At 46.9% G+C, this 10,691-nt stretch overlaps 1 protein-coding gene across 2 annotated transcripts in view; it reads left to right on the top strand.

Annotated features, from left to right (window-relative positions):
- The window catches only part of LARS2 (leucyl-tRNA synthetase 2, mitochondrial), a 236,287-nt gene that overhangs the window by 62,775 nt on the left and 162,821 nt on the right, over window positions 1–10,691 (top strand). The window contains exon 3 of one of the 2 annotated variants that reach the window (XM_077776920.1): window positions 4,645–4,772. The exons of the other annotated variant lie outside the window; for it this stretch is intronic. The gene's annotated coding sequence lies outside the window, so the exon portion shown is untranslated. The remainder of the gene's footprint in view (window positions 1–4,644; window positions 4,773–10,691) is intronic. 2 annotated transcript variants of the gene reach the window in all.

A 10,691-nucleotide genomic window follows, 5' to 3' on the forward strand; every position in this document is an offset into this window, starting at 1 on the left:
CCCCCCCGCTTCCTGCACAGCTGCACCTCCTCCCAGTCACTCAGCCTCCACCGCCAGCCTGTCCACCTTTCTCAGTCTTCCTCTGGGTCCTCCTTGACCCTTTCCACCCCACTTCCTGGCATTCTCTCCTCCCTGGCGTCCTAGATACCATGTCTCTGACGTCTGCAGCTGAATTTCTCTCTCCGGAAGCCCCTCTTCTATTCCTTTCCTCCTAATTATAAATACATCTGAGTCTCAGCACCCGACTCTCCGTTCTCGCTCCACATTGCCACCCAGTAGGGTCCCCTTTATAAAGGGCTCCTGNCGAGAAAGGAATTCCAAGCCTCTGAAAAGGCTTGTGCTAATGAATGAAACCAAAGCCTCTCATTCATTCGTTCAGGAATGTGAACAAGGTGGGCGCTTGGGTGGCTCAATCAGCTGGGTGTCAGACCCCTGATTTCAGGTCATGATCTCAGGATTTAGCCCCATGTCCCGAAGCTCTGTGCTGACTATCGGAGCCTGCTTGGGATTCTCTCCCTCCTTCTTTGCCCCTCCCCCACTTGTGCACTCGCATATGTTGTCTCTCTCAAAAATAAATAAATAAACTTAGAAAAATATATGTTAACAAGAGACACTTCTTGAGTATTTCGTCTGTGCCAAACTGTGCTAAGATCTGTCGATGATTATCTCATTCAATCTATAAAATCACTCTATGGGATAACTGCTAATATTGTCACTTTCTTAAGTAAGGATTTTTTTCAGGAAATGTTTATTGTTCCAGGGCCCACGCGAAATGAGGAGGAACAGAAAAAAAATTAACATATTGTCCTGACATCAATAGGCAGAGGATTGTGGGGGCAGAGACAGATACAGAAACAAAAACATGTGCTGAAGTATTAGGGGAACCCCCATGAGCAACTGTGAGGGTCCAGATGGGCATAAAGGAGGGAATGGTCCCTTGTGGGTGTTACTCAGTTGGACAGAAGTCCTGGGGATTTCCAAAGGGTCAGGAGACAAATGGACCTCAGACCACCATCTCAACCAACACACCTTGTTGTTGTTGTTGTTTTGTTAAATCAAGGCTCTCAGCCAATCCCCTTTCTCCCAGTCACCTCTGCTTTCAGGTTCCCCCCTGCACCCTCATTACTGTGTTATACTCCAGGCCCTTGGGTGTGCTCACTCCAACCTTAGAAAAGCCCAGGCCAGTTTTAAGTTATAAACCCTTTCTTCATATCGCCAGCATATGCTCACAAATACTTACTTGAGAGAAAGCTACCACACTCAGTAACACCTTGACATCTTTAGGGGTGGACACAAAGAGCTGAACTTTGTGCGGGGGTGAGTGCCCTGTGGCACAGAGCCAGGGGCCTAGGTGCAGAGGCAGATCCAAATTTCATAATACCTGAGGCTCCTACAGTTTGGGGGGGATCCCCTTAAAGAAAAAGAATATAAACATATCAAACTTTTGACAATTTACCTGAGCATATGACTACGTGAACATTTTTCTAGGGTCTCCCATGGGTGAGTGGCTCTGGAATGTAAACTTCATTAGCTTCCTTATAAATCTTCCTCTGGGCAGATGTGACCATGGGAAAACCAGACCCCGCTTGAAAATCCCCAAGGTCTTGGAGGGGACTTGGGGCCCCACAGACTAAGCAGCAGGAGAGTCTGATCCGAATCTCAGGGGCTGGCCGGATAGACTGACAGCTGGGTTATAATCTCAGGGGAGGAGAGGCCAAGGTGACAGGGGTACTAAAGGCAGCTGAGTTGATCCTAGAAAGGCCAGTCTGAGAACTCATGCTTATGGAGGGGTTGGGGAGGAGGGCCCCAGGCGATATGAGCTGGCTCCTTAAAAGCTCTTAAAGCCTTAATTAGAAAATTATGATAGCGAGATCCCCTGCCCTCACCTCCCTCCCAGGGCACTTGGTAAGATCTTTCCTCTGCTCTGATTAGCCTCATTTTGGAGCTCGGAAAGAAGCTAATCAGAGGGCTAACATTGCACAAGCCACTTCAAGTGCAATTCAGAATTCAGCATGATGAAGGGAGTCATCGGGTGCGTGATTATAAAGAAGGGTTCCAACGTAATTAAGGCACTGAAGGTACAGGGCTCTCTGTTTAGGGGTGGGTGGACAGGGGCGGTCAGAGGGAATGCGCAGAGCTCAACACCACCTTGGACAGCTTCCACCTCTGCACACCAACCAACCTCACTGTATTCCTGCCTGTCCATCAGCTTCTCTTATAATCCTCACAGCAACCCTGTGAGTTAGGTGGGCCAGTTTCGTACAGGTGCTGTAACAAATCGCCACAAGTTTAATAGCCTAGAGCAACGCACATTTTCATTTTCTTGAAGTTTTGGATGTCAGAAGTTTGAAATGGGTCTCACTGGGCTAAAATTGGGATGTCTGCCAGTCTGTGTTCTTTTCTGAAGGCTTTGCAGAGAATTAGTTTTCTTGCCTTTTCCCACTTCTGAGGCTGCCGTTGTTCCATGGCTCATGGCCCCTTCCATCTTCAAAGCTACCAATGCCAGTCAAGTCCTTCTCACTATGACATAGACTTTCCTGCCTCCCTCTTCCACATTTAAGGGACCTTGTGATTACATTGGGCCCACCTGGGTAATCCAGAATACTCTATTTCAAAGTCAGCTGATTGCTTCCCCTTTGTATTATAATGTGACATATTCACATATTCTAGGGATTAGGGGGTCAGGATGTGAACATCTTTGGGGTCACTATTCTACCTACCATGGTAGGTAATATCTATTTTTTTAATGTTGATTTATTTATTTTGAGAGAAAGAGTGAGAACATGAGCGAATGGGGGGAGGGGCAGAGAAGAAGAGAGAGGATCCCAAGCAGGCTCCACACTGTCACCACGGGGCCAGATGTGGGACTCGATCCCATGAACTGTGAGATCATGACCTGAGCCAAAATCAAGAGCTGGACATGTAACCAACTGAGCCACTCAGGAGTCCTCCATGATAGGTAATATTGTTATCTCCTATTTTCCAGGTGAGGAAAATGAAGCACAGAGAGGTTATCTGACTTGCTCAAAGCCACACATCTCATGAGTAGTAGAGTTTACCCTCTATCCTTTTAAAAAATATTTTTAAATGTTTATTTATTTTTGAGAGAGAGAGACAGAGTGTGAGCAGGGGAGAGACAGAGAGAGAAGGAGAAATAGAATCCAAAGCAGGCTCCAGGCTCTGAGCTGTCAGCACAGAGCCCGACAAGGGGCTTGAACCCATCAACGGTGAGATCATGACCTCAGCTGAAGTCAGAGGCTTAGCTGACTGAGCCACCCAGGCACCCCTCTTTTTTTTTGTTAAATGTTTATTTATTTTTGAGAGGAAGACAGAGCATGAGTGGGGAAGAGGCAGAGAGAGAAGGAGACACAGAATCCAAAGCAGTCTCCAGGCTCTGAGCTGTCAGCACAGAGACCGACCCAGGGCTCAAACTCACAAACCATGAGATCATGACCTGAGCCAAAGTTGGATGCTTAACCGACTGAACCGCCCAGGCTCTCCACAGCCCTCTATTCTTAACGTTTAAACTGTACTCCTTCCACATGTTTGGTGAGTACAGGACCCGGAGCATAGTGGTCTCTTGCTGTGTCAGCATCAGTCTGAAGAATGTGGACCAGCACGCCCAATCCGGCACGACCTCACATGTTACAGCTGATACACAGATCTGAGAGGCTCAGCAACCTGTTCAAGGTCATGGGGCAATTTAGAGGCGGGGTCACTACTGGCTCCTTCCATTAAACAACCCAGGCGTTTGGGGTCCATTAAGAAGAGCCCCTCTTATCTGTCAGGCACAGCATCGCCCCATCACGGGTGAGGATGGGGGTGGCACCCCGTGAAGGTGCTGGAACCCAGTGGTGGGGAGCACATGTGGGCTGTGTTTGCGTGGTGCTTCTGGGAGAGCCGGGGCCCACTCCCTCAACAGTCGGTGCCCCTGGGGCTTCAAAAAGGGAAACAAAGGGAAAAAAGAGAGAAACTCCTTCAACCTCTGATCTTACAGAACAAGGCAGATTTCTCAATTTGAAAGAATCAAAACCCAAATCTGTCTTACCAAGAGACCAAAGGAAGACACAAACTTCAATAGACGGGTTTTTTAACTTAAACTGTTAAGATCTTAAACTTAAGATCTTAAACTGTTGGATCCCATTTGAAAGCAAAAGGGTTTCTTTCTTTACAGAGAGGGACCAGTGGAATGAGAGTACCTGCAGCTTGGAGACGGAAACGCGATGTGTCTAAATGCACCCAGACCCTGAGGGAGGGTGGGCTGTTTCAGGGTGTGCCTTCTCCGGACTAGGATGGCCGGCCTCAGATCAGGTGATGTGCGAGCATGACTCTGAAAACCCCCCACCAGCGGAAGCCAAAGCAACGTGCATCTGGGTTTAAGATATTTTATCCTGGCGAAATACCTTATTGTTTTTGATTCACATTGTTGGTTGGTCTCATGTTATTGTGTTTCGTTTTGTTTTATTCATTTCTGAGAGAGAAAGAGAGAGAGAGAGAATGGGGAAGGGGCAGAGAGAGGGGTGCAAGGTACATCTCGTCCAGTTGGATCCACAATTGAAGATGAACAATAGGGGACGAGAGCCCCTCCTGCCGGCTTCCTGACTTCATTCTAAACAAGCTTTTTTTCCTTATTGCTTTTTACAGGGGTCATGGGATTTTATTTACTTTTTAAATTTTGTACAGCATTGAAGCACAATGTGAGAGTGGATGTTTATCAAAGTGAGAGGGTACATCTGACCCAGTTCTCTTCAAAAGTAACATGACCATGAAAGGTAAGGAAAGACTGAGAAACCTCAAGGATTGGAAATTAAGGAGACCCTAATGACTAAATGGGCCGTAATAAATGTCTCCCAGTTATGTAAGATGTTAACAATAGAAGGACCTGGATGGCGGGCCTGTAGAAATTTTTTGTGCTATCTTTGCAACTCTTACGCAATTCTAAAATTACTTGAAAATAATTAAAAAAAAAAGAGCTCGGTGTGGTGGACTGTATTTCTAAAAATGGTTCCAACAATAGTTTAGTTCCATGTGCTGTTCTAAAAGTTTGTCACTTCCTCAATGAGAGGTGGAGGCTGCGTTCTTTTCTTTGAATGGGGGCAAATACTTAACTTCTCTGTGCCTCAGTGGCCTCTGTAAGACCGGAAAAGTACTGATGCTGGTTTAGTATAACACATGCGAAATGCTTAGACAGTGCTTGGACTTGTTGGGTGTCGTTATTGTTGCAGGGCACAAGTTAGAAGCCCTGTTATCCCACTGGGACACAAGGTCAAAGCTGACGTGGCAACCAGAGTACCTTAATACTGGATCCCTAGAATTCCTTCAACTCTTGCTTCTAGGGACACTCCTTCCTGGGGGTGGAGATGCCAAGTCTGCAGGTGGGCTCTGGCCGGGAGGGGAAGGAGAAGGCAAATGCAGATTCCAGGAGTGGATAGTAATGGGTAGTGCATTTGTTCAAGGAAGGAGGAAATCCTTGATGGGGGTGGTGTTAGGAGGGGGTGAGGTGTAGGGGGTGAGCCTGCACCTTGAAGGTTGGTTGAAGGCGCAGCTGTGCACTTTAAAAAAGTCTTTTTTAAAAATATTTATGTTTGAGAGAGAGAGAGAGAGAGAGAGAGAGAGGACGTAGGAGAAGCAGAGAAAGAGAGGGAGGGAGAGAGAAAATCCCCAGAGCTGGTCAAGGGGCTCGAACTCACAAACCATGAGATCATGACCTGATGCTGANTGCAGCTGTGCACTTTAAAAAAGTCTTTTTTAAAAATATTTATTTATGTTTGAGAGAGAGAGAGAGAGAGAGGACGTAGGAGAAGCAGAGAGAGGGAGGGAGGGAGAGAGAAAATCCCCAGAGCTGGTCAAGGGGCTCGAACTCACAAACCATGAGATCATGACCTGATGCTGAAATCAAGCGTCAGATGCTTAACCTACTGAGCCACCCAAGCACTCCTAAAAATACAGTCTTAATTGAATAGACTTGGTTTATGTTCTCTGCAATTATAGCTAGGATAGAGGGATAAAAAGGAGGGAGAGAGAAATGGGGGATTTAGGAGAGGTTGGACAGGACCAGACCTGCCCTGTTTTCCATTTAAATGTAAATAGTGTCTACAGCAGGCCCTGTTGTCTGCTTGACACCCACCACCTCCTTCTCCTTAAACAGAAGCTCAGTGTTTCTTGGTGTTATCTTCCCTCTACCGAGTCGCAGGAAGGTGACTGTGGTTAAATCCCAGTGGTTCTAAACCCATCGGGCAGCCGGTGTCCATTATCAATGATTGGCTCAGGACTGGTCACGTGACCAAGCTCCTCCGATGAGATGCGAGAGGGGAGGTCTCTGGGAGGAGCCTTTGGGAAAGAGGCTGTAGGAGAGGTGGGGTCTCTCTCCCTTCAGAGAGGGATTGGGATGTGACATCTGGAATAGCCGCCTAGTCACATGGTGCTCTGCAGAGAAGAAACCTGGGCCTTGATGACTTCAAATGCTGATTGTATCTTGCTTGAGTGGCACCCTCTTCTTTCTCTTGTTACGTGAAATAACAAGTGACAAACTGGTTTGAATTGGGGTTTTCAGCTACTTCCAGTCTTGATCTTGCAGAGCCTGTAGGAGGCCAACCCACCAACATCTTATTTTACTGAGGGAAGAAGAAAGGCCCAGAGGGACAGCCATATGTCCTGGTCTCAAACTAAGTCAAGGCAGTGTGACTCAGGAGATAGCAGTCACTTTAAAAAAAATTTTTTTTTATTGTCTATTCATTTTTGAGACACAGAACGTGAGCAGGGGAGGGGCAGAGAGAGAGAGGGAGACGCAGAATCTGTCAGCACAGAGCCTGATGCTGGGCTCAAACCTACAACCATGAAATCATGACCTGAACTGAAGTCAGACGCTTAGAGAACTGAGCCCCCCAGGCACCTCTGACAGCCGACACTTCTAACGCAGCCCTCATCCTATCATACCGCAGCTTCTGGAATCTTCAGCCTTGCCCTGCCCCCACCAGCCCTGGGCCTTCTCCTAGTCAGNTTTTTTTATCGTCTATTCATTTTTGAGAGACAGAACGTGAGCAGGGGAGGGGCAGAGAGAGAGAGGGAGACGCAGAATCTGTCAGCACAGAGCCTGATGCTGGGCTCAAACCTACAACCATGAAATCATGACCTGAACTGAAGTCAGACGCTTAGAGAACTGAGCCCCCCAGGCACCTCTGACAGCCGACACTTCTAACGCAGCCCTCATCCTATCATACCGCAGCTTCTGGAATCTTCAGCCTTGCCCTGCCCCCACCAGCCCTGGGCCTTCTCCTAGTCAGATGTGTCTAAGGAAGCTCACCTGATTGGAATCCAGCAGGCAATATTCCATCTAATTAAGCAATTGTAAGCAGGAAGGCTGTATCTCCGGAGCCTACCTGTGTTTTGTGATGAGTCTTTATAAACCCTTACTGGCTGTTGTGACGGATGCCAGGGGTTGCGGAGGCCTCGGTAAACACGGTCTTGCTGGGCCACAGTGGGGGCTGTGACAGTGTCTGTTTATAGAATCCAAAGTCTGCATTTGGATAATTACCTCCATGTAATTGTCAGATTAATGTCACCTGGGCCAGGAGGTCTGGGTTTTTATGCTTAAGGAAGAAAAAACAAAACCCTTCAGAGATGCCCAATGGCTGTGAACTTGAAACAGCCTGACTTCTAAAAATTAGGGAACCAGCGTGGTGAGGCCAGAGCACAGCAGCGGGTTGCCGAACTAGCGGGCTTGTGAATGAGGCAAGAGGGGAGGCCGACAGAGAACATGATGATTTTCCTGCTTTCCTCACCCACCCTCACACCCCCACGCACTTGCACAAAGGTGTGCAAGTTCTCTGAGAAGCCAGCAGCAGTGGGCTTCTGATCTGGCCCCCTCTGTCATAGCAAGCTGGAACATTCAGGAAGAAGGCTGGAGAAAAGCTGGGTCTAAAAAGAAGCTACTTTCATCTTGAACACCCGAGCTGTTCCTCTTGTTACACAAGGGCAGTAATTTTGCAGCACCAAGGTACATATCCTTCCCTCGGAAGGGCTCCCCAAAGAAACCGAGGCTGGCAAGAGATGTGCTGCCTGCCCCTTGCCCACCACCCAGCCAGACAGAGCAATAGTGATCTGTGTGGGGCTCCCCCAGCAGGTGCTCCGGGGGGGCATTTCTGTCCAGGTGTCAAGGTCATTTGGCAGAGGTAAGGTCCTCAGGAGGATGTGCTGTGGACAGGTGTGGGGGTTCTGTACCTTTATGGCGGTTGAGGGGCTCTGAGGAGTGAGTGGTGAGTGTTCATGGGGAGGGAGCAGAGAGTGCGAGCTGTCCTGTCCACAAGAGGGGCTGTGTATGTGTGCGCACAGGCATGCGGACGTGCATTCTCGAACACAAGACTCTGCAGGGATTTGTGGATCCCTGACTATGAGACATGCCTGGTGCTCTGGGAGGGAGCACTAGATCAAGAGTCTAGAGTCAATGCTCCTAGAAATATAATGTGAGCTAGACATCTAACTTACAGTTTCCTCCTGGCCACTTCAGAAAAGAATGAAATTAATTTCAAGAATATATTTTATTTAACTCAATCCATCCCAAATATTATCACTTCAACATATGGTCAATGTAAAAATGTGTAAATGGGGGGCTCCTGGGTGGCTCAGTCGGTTAAGCTTCTGACTTTGGCTCAGGTCACGGTCTCGTGATTCATGGGTTCGAGCCTCGTGTCGGGCTCTGTGCTGACAGCTTGGAGCCTGGAGCCTGCTTCAGATTCTGTGTCTCCCTCTCTCTCTCTGCCCCTCCCCTGCTCATGCTCTATCTCTCAAAATATAAATAAGCATTAACAAAAAATTAGAAAAAATATGTAAATCATATCCTTTACATTCTTTTTTCTTCTAACAAAGTCTTCGGAAACCTGGTGTATGTTTTATGCTTTCAGCAGCGTCTCAGCTGGGGCCAGCCATGCATCTAGTGTTCAATAGTCAAGTGTGGCTCGTGGTTACCATACTGACCAGTGTGGGTCTAGAGGCTCAAATTTGACCCCCTGCTTGCTTTCATTCCTGCTCTGTAGCCCCGAGAAAATTATTTATCTGTATGGAGCCTAAGTGTTGTCATTTGTATATAGATATTAATAATAGTCCATCTCGTGGGAGTCGCTTGCTTAATATCTTGTGTGTTGCTGGATACCCAAGGTGCCAAATCAGTGCTGTGGAACTGGCTCGTACAGTGGAGTGTTGGACCTGGCTCATACCGGTTTCCAAGAGTGCCTTGTTAAATACTCAGGAATTTCATAAACAGCTATTAACCCACTGGCCTCTGGAAATCAGCCCGAGTAAGAGAACGTTTACACCATGGAAATGGGAGAAAGCTTACACATCAGTCCCTGCCCTTCCAGGGTGGCTTGTTAAACATCTACCTGTGCGCTGCGGAGCTTCGGTATGTTTGCATGTGACTGAAGCGGTGATTATGGTCCAAGGCCACTTCCCTGGCTGTTTTCCCCTTTCTGAGTCCGACTTTCGCTTAGGTCATGATCTCGCGGTTCGTGGGTTTGAGCCCCGCGTCGGGCTCTGTGCTGACTGCCAGCTCAGAGCCTGGAGCCTGTTTCAGTCTGTGACTCCCTCTCTCTCTGACCCTCTCCTGCTCACGCTGTCTCTCTCTCTCTCTCCTAGAAATAAATAAAACATTTTAAAAAACACTTTTTTAAAAAAAAAGAAGAACTGTACTTTCTTATTTATTTATTCAAATATTTACTTAAATCAGTATGGACTTGTGGATGGTTTCTTTTTTCCTATGGGTTATAATCCATTACTATGATTATTTGTTGCTCAGATTATCTCAGATTTGGCCATTGGGAACTCTTTGTTTAAAAAAAATTTTTTTATGTTATTTATTTTTGAGAGAGAGAGAGAGACAGAACACAAGTGGGGGAGGGGCAGAGAGAGGGAGACAGAATCCGAAGCAGGCTCCAGGCTCCGAGCTGTCAGTACAGAGCCCGACACGGGGCTTGAACTCACGAACTGTGAGATCATGACCTGAGCTGAAGTTGTACGCTTAACTGACTGAGCCACGCAGGTGCTCCAGGAACTCTTTGTTTTTTAAAGTCTATTTATTTTGAGAGAAAAAGAAAGAAAAAGAGAGGAGGGAGGGGAGAGAGCATGAGCAGAGGAGGGGCAAATTTTATTATAAAAGTAATACATGCCTGGGTGGAGGGTATATGAGACCTTTCTGTGCTATTTTTGCAGCTTCCTATAAATCTATAATTATTTCAAAAAGAAAGTTAAAAATAGTAATATATGCTCATTGTAAAAAAAGTTCAGGAAGTACAGAAAAATATAAAAATCATCATCTCATCCCTTAGACATAATCTCTGTCTGTATTCTATTTTTTTTTCTCTCTCCAGACTTTTTCCTTATCATTTTAAATGGTATCCTAACACAATTATGGCAACTCTGAGGCCAACATAGTTTTGTGATGAAGAAAATACAGGCCAGGAAGACAGGAATTAATAAAACAGTAACACCACCAGCCCTGACTTCTGTGTCTGCCGCCTGCTCCCAGGCTTGCCTGGTGTTCTGCCTCACCTAATTCCTGCCCCCGGGTGGGGCTGAGCGATACTGATCAGACATGGTATCGGAGGGTCTCGATCTATTAAGTCAGGAATAAAAAAAACTATCAATATTGGTTCATAGAAACAGAAGGAGGTAAAGCCAGTAAATTGAGGAGAATGTAA

This window comes from Crocuta crocuta, unplaced genomic scaffold (genome assembly GCF_008692635.1).
Source record: "Crocuta crocuta isolate KB4526 unplaced genomic scaffold, BGI_CrCroc_1.0 scaffold77, whole genome shotgun sequence".
NCBI classification, from domain to species: Eukaryota; Metazoa; Chordata; class Mammalia; order Carnivora; family Hyaenidae; genus Crocuta; species Crocuta crocuta.